The sequence below is a fragment of the Syngnathus scovelli genome, unplaced genomic scaffold, assembly GCF_024217435.2.
Source record: "Syngnathus scovelli strain Florida unplaced genomic scaffold, RoL_Ssco_1.2 HiC_scaffold_43, whole genome shotgun sequence".
Taxonomy (NCBI): Eukaryota; Metazoa; Chordata; class Actinopteri; order Syngnathiformes; family Syngnathidae; genus Syngnathus; species Syngnathus scovelli.
The window spans coordinates 242,114-257,992 of record NW_026061528.1 but is presented as its reverse complement, the minus strand read 5'-3'; the positions used below and the strand labels follow the sequence as shown (position 1 = coordinate 257,992).

Genomic DNA, 15,879 nt, shown 5'->3' with positions numbered 1-15,879 from the left:
GCTGTACGCACACTTGCTCCTTTTTTTGCTCCTCTTATTTATTTATTTATTTGTTGTGTTATTTATTCATTATTTATTCAGCACGCTTTTGTTATACTTGTTTACTTGTTTGTCTGTTGTGGGCCATGTCTTGTCACCATGGGATAGGGGGGAACGAAATTTCGGTTTCTTTGTATGTCTTCGGCATGTGGACAAATTGACAATAAAGCTGACTTTGACTTTGACTTAAACAGTTCTACGAATCCTGTTTCATCCACTGAGTGTGTATGTGTGCCACACGTTTTTAGCAATTAAGCCCGTGACTGAAGATGGCGTGTGCGGTAAAGACGTCGGCCCATGATCAAGAAGGTGGTTCACCCCATGTGAGGCTCAGCCATTGCACTACGGTTGTGCTGACCTCTGCAAATTCCCCTACTGTGTGAATCTTGACTGCATTATTTCTGGTAGTGGGGGACTGTGTTCGCGCTCTCCTCTGGTCTTTCTGATGAAAACAAAAATTAAGCGCAGTAGTATGCACATGGAGTTTAAGTCTGCGATGCTGTGACACACTGAACGCTTTTGACTATGTAATTAACTGTACTCTGGAACTGTGTGTCAGGGTTCTCCAGATTATCCTTATCGTATGATTATGTTGGAATGCAGCCTGTAATAAATAACCTAGCTAGATTAGTTTTATGCTTATGTTGGAATGCAACCTGTGATAAATCACCTAGCGTGTCCCATCCTACACAAAGTCGTAAAACACCCCTTGCTATGTTTTGACTAGAGGTCAAGGGCTTTCTCTATTCAGTCCACTCTTACCCCCACCCTGTTTCTCTTAATAAAAATGCTCTTGCAGGAGGCGAGAGTCAGACCTCCATTCGAACATCGCTGTACGCACAGCGACGAATGGACTCTCCACCTGCAGGTGTCTAAAGGGACTTATCGTCTCCCGTGTGGTTCTTGCAAAATAAGTTGGACTGAGCGAATCTCTAACACTGTGCATTTGCTCGCTAAACTGTATTCACCAAATTAGCAAATGCAAAATAATATGTAATTACCACGTTCCTGACTCGTCATATGATATGAACGTATCAAAACCTTTTTGTCGGCTGTAGGTCTGTCTTTTTAAGAATGCGCCCGATTGTTGTTCCTCATACATCACAAGTATGGATTTCTAGAAAACAACTTTTACTTTCTAAAGTAAAATGACAGAAATATTTTCTAATGTCAAATATCAAACGCCACCAACGCAGTGGAGGTGAATTACACTCCAAACCATGCCAGCAACGTCAAAAGCCTCAATTATTTGCGACACAAGGGAGACATAGAGCATTTCCGAAGTTTGAAAAATCATTTGAGAAATTACGATCGTATTTTGTTTCCCGATTTGTGTTGAATAAAGTTATGAAATTACAAATTTTCAAATAAAACACAGGGATGGGATCATTTCCCGTTCTCTCAGACCAAAAGTACACGTACCAAGACATACAACTGTTTTTACCATCAATAATCAAAATAGACGCCCAATATAATTGAAAGAACGAGCGCCATCAGTGTTCGATCAGATACCTACAATCCTGTGCGCCAACAATGTTTAAAGTAAGTGAGACATTAATGAACACAAAATACTCGTTTAAACATTCTATTTTGCTTGAGTCCTTGTAAGTATAGTAAATCCATCAACTTCTATTGTTTGTATTAGAAGGAATGGTTGCTGCAATTTGAGTGTGAGACCGCCTGTGAATTTAGTGAGACCAGCAGTGGGGTGGCCCGTTTTGACTCAGATTTTCAGATCACTCGTTTCTCTTCAGATCGAATAAATCTTTCGCCTTTTACTAAAGATTTCTGTGGAGAGGAACAATAAAGAGTATACCATTTCCGTGGAGAGGAACAATAAGAGTATATCTCAATTTGTTGATGCTCTGCGAAAGAATATCAATATTGCAACGGATAGCCGCCTATATCATACTCCGTGCAACAATCATACGTTCACATAATTCATACCGGCACGTGTGAACATGTTCACATAAACAGAGAAATTATGCCGAGTGCAGACAGACAATCACGTTTAAAACCTCGTTTATCATCCATCCATTTATCCATCCTATTCCGCTTATCCGGGTTGGGTCGAGGGGGAGACAGCTTTAGGAGGGACTCCCAGGCTTCCCTCTCCCCAGCCACTTCATCCAACTCAACCCGGGGAATCCCAAGGCGTTCCCAGGCCAGCCGAGAGACATAGTCTTTCCAGCACGTCCTGGATCGCCCGCGAGGTCTCCTACCGGTGGGACATGTCCGGAACACTTCCAAAGGGAGGCGTCCAGGAGGCATCCTGATGAGATGCCTGAGCCACCTCATCTGGCTCCTCTCACCGTAGAAGAGCAGCGGCTCTACTCCGAGTCCCTCCCGGATGACCAAGCTTCTCAAGGGAGAGCCCGGACACCCTGCAGAGGAAACTCATTTCGGCCGCTTGTATTCTGGATCTCGTTCTTTCGGTCACGACCCAAAGCTCGTGACCATAGTTGAGGGTAGGAGCGTAGATCGACCGGTAAATTGAGAGCTTTGCCTTTTGTCTCAGCTCTCTCTTCACCACGACGGATTAGTACAGAGTTCGCATTACTGCCGACGCTGCACCAAACCGCCTCTCGATCTCGCGCTCCATCCTGCTCTCACTCGTGAACAAGACCCAAAGATACTTGAACTCCTCCACTTGGGGCAGGATCTCATCCCCGATCCGGAGAGGGCATCCCACCCTTTTCCGACCGAGGACCATGGCCTCGGATTTGGAGGTGCTGACCCTCATCCCGACCACTTCACACTCGGCTGCGAACCACCCCAGTGAGAGCTGGAGATCACGGCTTGAAGAAGCCAACAGCACCACGTCATCTGCAAAAAGCAGAGACGCAATGCTGAGGTCCCAGAACTGGACCCCCTCAACGCCTTGGCTGCGTCTAGAAATTCTGTCCATAACCATTATGAACAGAATCGGTGACAAAGGGCAGCCTTGGCAGAGTCCAGCCCTCACTGGGAAAGAATCTGACTTACTGCCAGAAATGCGGACCAAACTCTGGTATTGGTGATACAGGGACCAAACCGCCCTTATCAGTTGGCTCAGCACCCCGTACTCCCGAAGCACCCTCCACAAAACTTCCCGAAGGACACGATTGAACCCCTTCTCCAAGTCCACAAAACACATGTGGACAGGTTGGGCGAACTCCCATGCCCCCTCGAGGATCCTGCCCAGGGTGTAGAGCTGGTCCACTGTTCCATGGCCAGGACAAAAGCCACACTGCTCCTCCTTAATCCGAGGTTCGACCTCCCGACAGACCATCATCTCCAGCACCCCTGAATAGACCTTACCAGGGAGGCTGAGGAGTGTGGTTCCCCCATAGTTGGAACACAACCTCCGGTCTCCCGTCTTAAAGAGGGGAACCACCACCCCAGTCTGCCAATCCAGAGGCACCGTCCCCGATGTCCACGCAATGCTGTAGAGGCGTGTCAGCCATGATAGTCCCACAACATCCAGAGCCTTTAAAAACTCTGGGCGGATCTCATCCACCCCCGGGGCCATGCCCCAGAGGACTTTTTTGATTACCTCAGTGAGTTCGACCCCAGAGATTGGAGAGTCCACCTCAGAGTCTCCAGGCCCTGTTTCCACAATGGAAGGCGTGTCGGTGGAATTGAGGAGGTCTTCAAAGTACTCTCCCCACCGACTCACGACGTCCCGTGTCGAGGTCAGCAGCACGTCATCTCCAGTGTAAACAGTGTTGACGGTGCACTGGTTCCCCCTCCTGAGACGCCGGATGGTGGACCAGAATTTCCTCGAAGCCATCCGGAAGTCATTCTCCATGGCCTCGCCAAACTCCTCCCACGCCCAACTCGGGCTCCTTTTCAGTCAGAGAGGCGATATTCCATGTCCCAAGAGTCAGCTTCTGCAGCCAGGGATCGGTCCGCCAAGGTCCCTGCCTTTTTCCGCCGCCCATTTTGCACTGCACCCGACCCCTTTGGCCCCTCCGGCAGGTGGTGAGCCCATGGGAAGGGGGACCCATGTTTCCTTTTCGGGCTGTGCCCAGCCGGGCCCCGTGGGCGAAGGCCTGGCCACCAGACGCTCGCCTTCGAGCCCCACCTCCACGCCTGGCTCCAGATGTGGGGCCCGGTGACCCGCGTCCGGGCGAGGGAAAACAAAATCCATTTATGTTTTTCTTCATAAGGGGCTTGTGAGAGCCGTGCTTTGTCTGGCCCTTCACCTAGGATCCGTTTGCCATGGATGACCCTACCAGGGGCATGAAGCCCCAGACAAGATGGCTGCTAGGATCATTGGGGCGTGCAAACCCCTCCTCCACGGTAAAGTGATGACTAACGAAGGGGCTTCGTTTATCAATGCAGTTTAACTTCTGGTGGGACCCATTTGAATTGGCACATGCCAGTCTATTGTAATTTGGCAAAAAATATTGTTTTTAAATAAAAACCAATAACCAACCCTGTCAATTGCACAAGCACTCCTCTTTACTGTTCACAAGCACAATCACAAGTACAAGTCGTCTTCATCCATAAGCACATGAGTCTTTCCTTGTTAAAACACAGCAGCCCTACAAAAAAAATGTTCCATCAACTTTTAGTGTCTTAATAGACAATGATGGTATTTATTTAAATATTGAAACAAAATATCTACCTCCTTCAATGTTACACGTGAATGCACATACAGAGAGAAGTTTTATTCATTTTGATAAGGCTACATGAAGCAAAATATAAAGGTGAATACACACTGTTTTCGTGCACCATTTTAGCCCAATTCCAACATTTCCTTGTCTGTCTGTGCCTCCTTACCAGCAAATTTCTGGAAGTCCACATGGCGTCTTTGATGGCAGCAAAAGTGAGCCACTGCTTTGTAAAGTCTTCTTACTTGATTTTCAACGGGCTCACCCCATAGAGTACAAGGTTCAAGATTCAAGATTCAAGAGTTTTTTATTCGCCATGTTTGAGCGTGCCAAACAAGGAATTTGACTTCGGTAAATCACAGCCTCTGTTCAACATTTAGGTGACTAACAACAACATGTGAAAAATGAAAGATATTCTCAAACATCCCCTGATCTTAAACTGATCTTAAACTCCCAAGAGGGCAAGGAAAAACTCATAACTCCAGCTAGGGGAAATGAGAAACCTTGAGAAGAGACCACAGATGGGAGGGTCCCTCTTCTAGGATGACCAGGCTGCAATGGATGCAGAGAGGACACATAGTACAAACAGTGTAAACAAAAAAGGTGTGGAAAGTGGGATGTTATTGCACAGTAATGACTCTGAGACTCTAAGAGTGGTGTGAGTTCATCAGAGCGACAGCCTGGGGGAAGAAGCTGTCTCTGTGTCTGCTGGTTTTAGTGTACAGAGCTCTATAACGGCGTCCGGAGGGGAGTAGTTCAAACAGGCTGCAACCTGGGTGCGAAGGGTCTGTTGAGATGTTGATGTCTGCATTCAACACTTCCCTTGCCGGGAACTGCAGGTCGCCCACAGGTATACGGCAGCCATGAACTACCTGAGCAGGTGCCACACTGACTCCTGGGCGCCACAGCCAGGTCGGGGGCACGTTGAGAGCGCTGATATGCCCCGGGAGTGCATAACGGACCTGACTGGGAGGCCATCATGGGCCACCATCCACGACAGGTCCCAACAAGTTTGTTTCGAGAGGGCGGGGTGGTTGACGTTGTGCCAAACTGTTGTGGGCTCGCCGAATGCGGGTCCGAGCACTGGACAAACCACTTCCCGCTGTACGACAGAGATCATAGATCTGTGACTTGTTAAAATGTCACTATTTTCTTGCTCTAATTTAAAGTTCCTCAAAAACATTTTGGTGAAGAAATAAGAAGGTGGCGCGTTAAAAGACACAGGAATTCATTGGTCGATGGGTATTAGCTTTAGTTTCCGGAGGTATTTGTCACGTCTCGCCCTGCTCCACTATGTGTCTGTCTTGGTTTCTGTCTGTGTGCTCGCCCCTCCCCTCCTGTGTGCCCATGATCAGTGTGATTGTTCCCACCTGCCTCTCGTTACCTGTCGTGTATAAAAGTCCTGTCTGCCCCTCTCTCCCTGTCGGATCATTGGTTTTGGTCATTGGTTTTGGTCATTTGTTTTGGTTCCTGTCGTTCGGTGTGTCGTCCTGTCTTGGTGCCGTCATGTCCTGCTGTCTTCTTGTTCCACGTCCCGGTCAGTCAGTCAAGTTATTGTTTAAGTCATGTCAGTTTACCGAGTCTGTATTTTGAGTTGCTTCAATAAACCCTGGTCCAAGCTGCACTTGGTCGTCCTGCTCCATGCTCCACCACCCGACCGTGACAGTATGAGCCCATCCAGAATCGTGTCATTGCTTGGCTTTTCGATGCATTTGGTGTAACGAGCGCGCTTCGCAGGTGCAGGGCAACATATCTGCTTCCGAGGAAGAGTTTTAAGTTCGGGACTCCTTCTCCTCTGTTTTTTTTTCTTTTTCTTCATGGTGTCCCTCTTCAGTCCCTCTGACTTGGATTTCCAGGTGAAGTAAAAAATGGCTCGGTCCAATTCTAAAAGCAACTTACTTGCTGGGATGAAAACAGAACTGATTAGTAAAAGCAAGGGTAAAATCACCACTTTTATGGTTAAAATTCTCTCTTCTACGGTCAGCTCTCTTAATCCCCCAAACCCAAGAACAGATACTACACTTTATCTTAGCCAAAAGGCAGAGAAGCGATGGAGTAGGCGAGTGAGGGACTCGCTTACAGGCTTCCCCGTCTACCCATTCTCACCAACGGTTTGTTAGAATAGGCCTCTTTGGCACATGTGATTAGCTAGGGAGCTTGAGCTATGCCATTATATCGCTGTAACACTTTTCTTGCTTTATTAGCTTTCTCTACTCTATGAAACCCTTTGCACATATGTAGAAGTCGCTCTCGGTTAAGATGACAAGGTCACACATTATCACACAGGCTAGGCAGTCGCCTCCTTGCAGGAAGGCGGCCAGAGTAGTATAAGAGCAGGAACCTTGGCGCTGGGAGAGGAACCTTCTTCTGCATCTCGCAGAAAGGGCTCCACAGCTGTGCATCAATCATTTTGGCATACATTAAATAGTTAAACTGTGAAGGCTTTCTCTTGGTAATTACTGTTAGCATATCGAGCATTAAAGATAAAGAACTGGGAACAAACCTAACAGGTTACAGTACGGAACAGAGTGCTGCTCTAATGGGCACTAAAAAATCGGCAAACTTGTCTGATGACTTATTTGTTCACTCTTCTTCATCCACAGTAATGCATGTAGTAGTTCACGAGGCATGTATGTGTCCCCTTTGACCAGTCTCTATCCAAATACACAGTGTAGATACCTATTAAAATGGTAGACCCGATGAACATGAAAGGCAAAGATTGAGAATTTGCCAAGAACTTTCCAGGGTCATCATATGTACAACGGCTGCGCCAAAAGGAGTCAGGCCAGAAGAATAGAGCGGAACTAACACAAGATTTGAACGCACGCCTTAGTAGAGACTGAGAGCCTAAATCCAGCGCTTCAGCGACACTACCTACCAACTGCAATTTCAACATTGAATTTTGTTGACATTTCTAATAAAATGTGAAAGTGGATAAAAAGTTGGTTTCTCCACCAGCATCCAGGTTAGTGCTGCCCGACTGAGCTTTGTTCATAATGTAATGAGTGACAGTCAGAATCCAGTTACGAGTTGGAACCGAATGCTTGTTAGCCGATTAGAGGACTTGATGAATTGCTAGCACTGAGCAGCAGAGTGGCGCAGCGGGAGCGTGCTGGGCCCATAACCCAGAGGTGGATAGATCAAAACCATCCTCTGCTGTTTGTCTGGTTTGGACCTTCTTTCAAGTTATGCTTTTGAGAAAAAATGTCGTGCGCATTATCTTTTCCACACGTTGGTTGTGCTGCACCTGGAGGCGGGGCTCGAAGGCGAGCGTCTGGTGGCCGGGCCTTCGCCCATGGGGCCCGGCCGGGCACAACCCGAAAAGGAAACGTTGGTCCCCCTTCCCATGGGCTCACCACCTGTGCGAGGGGCCAAAGGGGTCGAGTGCAGTGTGAGCTGGGCGGTGGCCAAAGGCAGGGACCTTGGCGGTCTGATCCCCGGCTGCAGAAGCTAGCTCTTGGGACATGGAATATCAAGTTCAAGTTCAAGTTCAAGTTTACTTTATTGTCAAAGATCTCTGTAACAGGGTTACCACAGAAGTTTGAAATTGCATTTTACCAGTCTCCAATGTGCAGATTAACTAAAAACATGCTGATAAACATGTGCAGTACTATACAATAAAATACTCTCTCTCACATTCACACGCACACACACACACACACACGGTGTGTAATAAGAGTATTGACAATACAGACCCACACACACACACACATACATACACAGCAGCAGAAGTACAATCAGTGGTCATAGAAGTAAAGTGAAAAAGTGTATAACTGTATATAAGGTGCAAGAGTAAAGTGCCAAGTGGCATGGTGACTTTGGAATCTTCAAGTGGTTTTCCTCAGTGTGTTCATGAGTCTGATGGCTTGAGGAAAGAAGCTGTTACTCAGTCTGCTTGTGCGGGACCGCAGGTTGCGGTACCGCTTCCCTGATGGTAGAAAGGAGAACAGTCTGTGTGCAGGATGAGTAGTGTCTTTGATGATGTCCATTGCCCTCTTGGTACAGTGTGAAGTGTACAGTTCCTGAATGGCTGGAAGGGGTGACCTGATGATCTTTTCTGCTGTCCTCACCACCCTCTGCAGCGCCTTTTTGTCTGCAGCTAGGCAGCTGCCATGCCAAACAGAGACGCTGCTGGTCAGGATGCTCTCAATAGCACCTCTGTAGAAGGTGGTGAGAGCAGAGGTGGGGAGGTCGGCTCTTCTCATCCGTCTCAGGAAGTGGAGTCGTGTCTGCGCCTTCTTGACCAGTGCAGTGGTGTTGGTAGTCCATGAGAGGTCATCAGTGATGTGCACTCCCAGGAACTTTGTGCTTTTCACAGACTCTACTGCACTGCCGTTGATGATGAGTGGGATGTGTGTTGGTTGTTTCTTTCTGAAGTCCACAGTGATTTCTTTTGTTTTGTTTACGTTGAGAAGCAGATTGTTCCTATCACACCAGGTGATGAGTTGCTGTACCTCCTCTCTGTATGCTGAGTCATCGTTGTCTTTGATGAGGCCCACCACTGTTGTGTCATCTGCAAATTTGATGATGTGATTCGTTTCAAATCTGGCAGAGCAGTCGTGGGTCATCAGCGTGAACAGCAGGGGGGATAGCACACATCCTTGCGGCACCCCGGTGTTTATGACGGTGGTCGCTGAGGAGTTGCTTCCGACTCTGACTGTCTGCGGTCTGTTCGTTAGAAAGTCCAGCAGCCAGTTGCACAGTGGAGTGCTGACGCCTATTGTACTCAGCTTGTTCACCAGATGTTGGGGGATGACTGTGTTGAACGCAGAGCTGAAGTCAATGAACAGCATCCACGCGTGACTGTTTTTGTTCTCCAGATGAGCCAGGCAGAGGTGGAGTGCTGTTGCTATGGCGTCATCAGTGGAGCGCTTGGGGCGGTAGGCAAATTGGTATGGGTCCAGAGTAGTGGGGAGGGTGGATGTTAAGTGGGTCTTCACCAGTCTCTCAAAGCACTTCATCATGATGGAAGTGAGTGCTATGGGTCTGTAGTCATTCAGTGATGATGCCGGTGACTTCTTGGGTAGTGGTACGATGGTGGTAGCTTTGAAAATTGCTGGTATGATGGCTTGGTTCAGAGAGGTGTTGTAGATGTCTGTGAGGACGTCAGTGAGTGAGTCTGCACAGTCTCTGAGCACGCGCCCGGGTATGTTGTCTGGACCTGCAGCTTTCCTGGGGTTCACCTTGAGTAGGGTCCTCTTCACGTCCGCTGGGTCCAGTTGAAGTGTTGTGCTGTCTGGGTGTACTGGGGTTTTTGTGGGTGTTGTGGTGTTGTTTTCTTCAAACCGGCTGAAGAAGGTGTTGAGAGAGTTGAGGAAGTCTATGTTGTCCTCACACGGTGGGGGGGATGGTTTGTAGTCTGTGACTGACTGGATGCCTTGCCACAGGCGTCTTGGGTCTTTTGTGTCAGTGAAGTGTGAGTTGATTTTTTGACCATATGCACGCTTGGCTACTCTCACGCCCCGGTGCAAGTTGGCCCTAGCAGTCTTGAGGGCCTCCTTGTCCCCAGACTTGAAAGCAGTGTTGCGTGCCCTCAGGAGCTCACGTACCTCCCTGGTGAGGTTGACGTCCTGGTTGGTGGTGGCCGCCTCCCTGAAGACAGACCAGTCTGTGCGTTCAAAACAGTCCTGTAGAGCTGCTGTGGAGCCCTCTGGCCAGGCCCTGATCTGCTTCACAGTTGGTTTGCTTCTCGTCAACAGAGGTCTGTAGGCTGGAATTAGCATAACAGAGAGATGGTCTGATGAACCCAGGTGGGGGTGGGGAACCGCCCTGAAGGCCTGTCTGATGTTTGTGTAGACCTGGTCAAGTGTGTTTTCTCCCCTTGTTGCAAAGTTCACACACTTGTGGAAGTGTGGCATTACTGTTTTCAATTTGGCCTGGTTGAAATCGCCAGCGATTATGCAGACCAAGTCCGGGTGTGTGTTCTGTAGTGTACTCACAGACTTGTACAGTATGGAGAGTGCGTCCTTTGTGTTAGCGCTGGGGGGGACGTAAACAGCTGTGATGTTGACGGTATTGAATTCACGTGGTAGGTAGAATGGACCGCAGTTGAGGGTTAAAAACTCAATGTTCTCTGAGCAGTGACTTGTAGTAACGACAGCGTTTGTACACCAGTTGTTGTTAATGTAAATGCACACACCACCTCCTCGAGATTTACCCGTGCTGGCGTGGTTTCTGTCCGCGCGGAAAGTTGTAAACCCATCCAGTTTAATGGCGCTGTCCGGAACGTTGTTGTGAAGCCACGTCTCTGTGAGGATGACCGCGTTGCATTCTCTCACCTTTCGTTCTGTAGTTAAGTCCAGCTTGAGATAGTCCATTTTATTTTCCAACGACCGCACGTTTGAAAGGAGAATAGATGGAAGTGCTGTTTTGTGAGGGTTTCTCTTTAGTCGGTGTGTGATGCCGGCTCGGGAACCTCGCCTTCTCCTCCGGCGTGTGCTCAGACTCCACCCCCGCTTCAGCTGCTTCCAGTGTCGGCTGGTGGGGGAGGGGGAGCCCGCTGCCTCGGAGGTTCCTTTGTCTCGGGACATTATTCCAAGACCGCGAAGAGTTTCACGATCCATGGCAAAGTTAACTCCGGATATATCCTTTGTGCAGTTGTTGCTTCTAAGTCCCAATAGTGTACTTCTGTCGTATGCGATTCTCGGAGACGATTTGGACGGTACATTTAACACAAAACACACATTTTTATCGGGAGCCGGCTTGGCCGCAGCCTCACAGGGCGCCGCCATCTTTGATCAACCTCATCTTTGAATATCACCTCTCTGGCTGGAAAGGAGCCCGAGCTGGTGTGCGAGGCAGAAAAATTCTGACTAGATATAGTCGGACTAGCCTCCACGCACAGTTTGGGTTCCGGTAGAAGCCCTCTCGAGAGGGGCTAGACTCTCTTCCACTCTGGAGTTGCCCACGGTGAGATGTGTCGAGCAGATGTGGTGGGTATACTTATTGCCCCCCCGGCTGGGCGTCTGCACATTGGGGTTCACCCCGGTGAACGAGAGGGTAGCTTCCCTCCGCCTTCAGGTGGGGGGGACGGGTCCTGACTGTTGTTTGTGTCTATGCCCACCCTTCTTGGAGTCCCTGGAGGAAGTGCTGGAGACGCTCCTTCTGGGGACTCCATCGTTCTACTGGGTGACTTCAATGCTCACGTGGGCAATGGCACCAGGACTTTGTAGTTGTGTCATCAGATTTGCGGCCGCATGTTTTGGACACTCGGGAGAAAAGAGGGGCGGAGCTGTCAACTGATCACCACCTGGTGGTGGGTTGGCTCCGATGGTGGGGGAAGATGCTGGTCCGACCTGGCAGACCCAAACACTCTGTGAGGGTCTGCTGGGAACGTCTGGCAGAATCTCCTGTCAGGAAGAGCTTCAACTCCCACCTCCGGCAGAGCTTTTCCCACGTCCCGGGGGAGGCGGGGGTCATTGAATTTATATAACTCGACCTCTACGTTTTAAGCTTGATGAGCCAAAATATCAGATCTTGCTCTTGTTTCCTACCGTTTTAGCCTATTTGTTTTATCCAAATCTGTTCAATCTCTGATTATAATCTGTAGCCCTACGTATTTTTCAAATTTTTATTTATTTATTTATCAAATCTCCTCAGTTCTGTCAAACTCAGTGCACAATGAACCTCCCTTCCACTTTGAACCAAGCTTCACCAAATTTGGGAACGCCGTAGCAAGGAGTGCGATTTGGTTGTCGGACACTCCAAGTCCATATCTTTTTGCCGCACTTCACCCTCTCAAGTTGGTGTTCTTTTGTTGTTGCTTCAGAGCGACCCCATCCATCACTCTTGAATGAGTCCATTGTTCAAATGAGTCAATTTTCATCATTGTGAGTTCCTCCGCTTTTCACTGTCTTTTCTCGTCCCCGAGGATGTTGTCTGTCCTCCGGAGTGTACTTGTCCTCCTCCAAGCACAACAGCAGTCTTTTCTTGTCCTTCGCCAAAGGTCAAAGGTGCTTCAGAGCCAGGCACCATTTTGTAGTTGTTCACGGCTGCAGGCGAAGTCTCGGATTGGGTTTCAGGGACTCTGACACTGAGAATGACAGGCTGGGACATCAAACTTGTAAGACTATTTCCAAATGTAGCTGCTTCCATCAATTTGCTGGTAACGTTTATTTACCAAACTTCAAATTCTCCTAATAACAGCGGTCTGGGTTTTATATCGTAAATCCTGCAACTCATCCTATTTTTGAGCTACATTTTATCTATAGTTCCAATTTAATCGGACAGTATGTTGTCTTCAGTATCATTATTGAAAATCAACTCATCGAGGTCTGCTTTCCACATCAAGCCCTGATCTGTATGTCTTGACCTCTCACATGTTATTGTCATGCTTGCTCAAAAATGTGACTTAGAGTATGGTGCTGTGAATTCTCAATCTCCCCAATGAAATTGGATCCCACCTCGTAGTTCTTATCGTTCTCATGTTCCTGTTAGCCTGCAATTGTCCAAATCAAAAATGTTTTCTTTTAACTGTCTTTCTTTTGAACCTCTAAATCTCTCGTGTTGCTAACCTATCTACACCAGAACAAAAAAATTACCACAATATATCACCAAATGTATTCGAAAATTCATTGTCATAACGTGTTGTATTATTACTATCTTCCACTATCTGTCCTACTCACTCCCCCCTTTTTGAGGCTTGGCAACGCCCATGCCTCACACCTTGACAAACTTTTTGGGAGAATGCGTTCTTTACTACATACGATTCCATCATCATTTAAGTTGACTTTCTTTCCAAAACACTTCTCAATTTCTCAGTTCACACATCTTCTGCATGTGTTACTGGTTCTCCAGTTTTTTTTCTTCTAGTTAATTATCAATCCAAAAGCTATGTGTTTCTTTCTAACATTCAACCTGCTCAAAATCACTCTTTCATCGAAGTCGCTCTACTAATTTTCTATAGTAGTCGCCAACGACTTCAACCATTCAACCTGTAATTTCTTTTCATTCAGGCTATCATTCATCAATGTTCATTTGCATCTCACACGCAGTCTCCAAAAAGGAGTCTTTCTATCACATTGGTCCCAATTCATCCAAGCTCACCACACAACATTCATATATCATTTTCAACTCAGGTTTCCTGGTAGAACAATCCACCAATTCAAAAAAACTTAACTAAAACAAACAATTGGCAAATTAATCTGAATTTCTTTTCTTTGTTTTTAAATTTGAAGAACTCAATCTCTCAGATTTAGCTTGCATTTAAAAATTTGCATAATCTTATAACACAACCAATCAATTATTCCTATTAAATGTAGCATTGCAAAATCTTAAATTCACAATTTAGCTTCTCCCAATTCCTGAAAGCATGTTCTGTTGTTTTGTTAACTCCGAATTTCTCATGAGGGCTTGACACTAACATGCACTAGTGTGGATTATTTTCTGTTCGCAAACAGATTTCTCTCTTTTTCTTTCATTTTTATCTGTCAAAATTGTTTCTGTTCTGCGGTGTAAATTGAATAGACCACAGTCTAGCAAATTTTTTTATACTAAAACTTTAGCCAATGTTCATCATTTTAACATATACGCACACACATACACAGCTCTCGCATGCAAAAGGTAGTTCCCAGCACCAATGATTCGTCACAGGCTGGCCATTTCCTGTGGTCGATCATGAGCTGGTCCCTCCCATGCACACGAGGACAGCACATTCTACTTTTATTTATTTATCTTCTAGAAGCAAGTTGCATTTCTTTACCACTTGATTTGCATATTTTAACTTCAGTGTAACACAATTTGATCCCTATTCATTTGTAATTGGGCCTACAAACAGCATTGTCATACTTCTTGTGTGGACAGGGGCTCTAACAATCTAAAACGATTTTTGATAACCTGACAATGACATGTTTTGCTGTCATATGGGAGAGGTTTCAGATCTTTTAAATTTCGATACATGATTTGCATAGGACCGGAAACTCCTCTTGCCCCTTGCTTGAGCCGCGGCTTGAGCTGCGGCCTTGCACCTGCTCACAGGGGCCTTATTGTCTCCTGGTCTGACAAACACTTGTGACCGCATCAGTTTTCATCTTTCTAGCTTTTGTCTCTTGAATTCGTTCTCATCTCTTTGTGAAGATTTCAACCACACTCTAGCACTTCTACCACTTCAGCATGTATTCCATACAATTAAGAAATCTACTTGCTATGAACTTCTCGTTTTAAAGAAGAGCAGAGCAAGAGATTTACCGTTCTTTTTTCCCATCTTAATTTCAGTAGTTTAAGGTTTTACATTTTTTTTTCAATTTTTTTTCTTTGAGGATCCTCAATGCAGGTTTAAATTGACCTTTCGACAGATTACTAGCCTGTTTTATTGCCGTGGATCAACGCTAGAACTGCTTCTTAGTCAATTTATCCTACCAGTCACACACTCAATCACACAAGTTATCCCTGCCTACGCGAAGTCCTCCTTTTAAAAAAAAAAAGAGCTGCTTCATCCAGTGAGGGGACTCTACAACACCCCCCACCTTCCCTGGGAACTAAAGACAAAAGTCCTTGTCCCCAGCCCTGCCAACGCGAAGTCCTCCTTTTTTTTAAAAAAAGGAGCTGCTTCATCCAGTGAGGGGACTCTACAACACCCCCCACCTTCCCTGGGAACTAAAGACAAAAGTCCTTGTCCCCAGCCCTGCCAACGCGAGGTTGTACTCCCTAGAACAGTGGTCGTCAAATAATGATTCACGGAGGTACTGAGATTTTAAAACAGTTTGAGAACCACTGCTCCAAAAGAGACACCTCATCCAGAGGGGGACTCTACAACACCCCCTCCTTCCACAAAACTTATTCCTGTGCACTTCTTCCTTTTTACGCGTTTCACAAGCAACAACACAATCACACAACTTCAGGCCTTTAACTTACTTGTCCCCTGGTTCATTGCACTGCCGGGTCCCGTCAATCCACCTCTGTCAGACGAAGGCAGACCTAAGATGCTGGCCCAGCGAAGAATTCTCTTCCCAGGACTTTCTCTTCCAGGTCCTCCTAATGGACGCTGGCTTGTCGACAATGCAGCACGTCCTCCTTCGCCGGTCAGATGGTGGGTATGAGGATCCCGGGTTTCGGCACCAAAATGTTAGAGATTTGCTCACTCCAACTTATTTTGCAAGAACCACACAGGAGACAAGGCAAGTTCTTTTAGACACCTGCAGGTGGAGAGATCACTCGCTTCAGGAATGAAATCTGCCCTCCTTCCTGCACGTGGATATTTATTAAGAGAAACAGAGTGGGGGTATGGGTAGGCTGGCTAAAGCCC

At 47.0% G+C, this 15,879-nt stretch overlaps 1 non-coding gene and 2 pseudogenes across 1 annotated transcript; 2 read left to right on the top strand and 1 right to left on the bottom strand.

The window, feature by feature from the left end:
* Positions 1-309: 309 nt before the first annotated feature.
* LOC125968057 (U1 spliceosomal RNA) lies at positions 310-475 on the top strand. Its single transcript, XR_007481035.1, has one exon. It is a non-coding gene; the product is annotated as a U1 spliceosomal RNA (small nuclear RNA).
* Positions 476-1,775: 1,300 nt separating this feature from the next.
* LOC125968060 (U5 spliceosomal RNA) lies at positions 1,776-1,860 on the top strand (annotated as a pseudogene).
* A 4,621-nt stretch (positions 1,861-6,481) lies between these two features.
* LOC125968059 (U2 spliceosomal RNA) lies at positions 6,482-6,689 on the bottom strand (annotated as a pseudogene).
* Between the last annotated feature and the right edge of the window lie 9,190 nt (positions 6,690-15,879).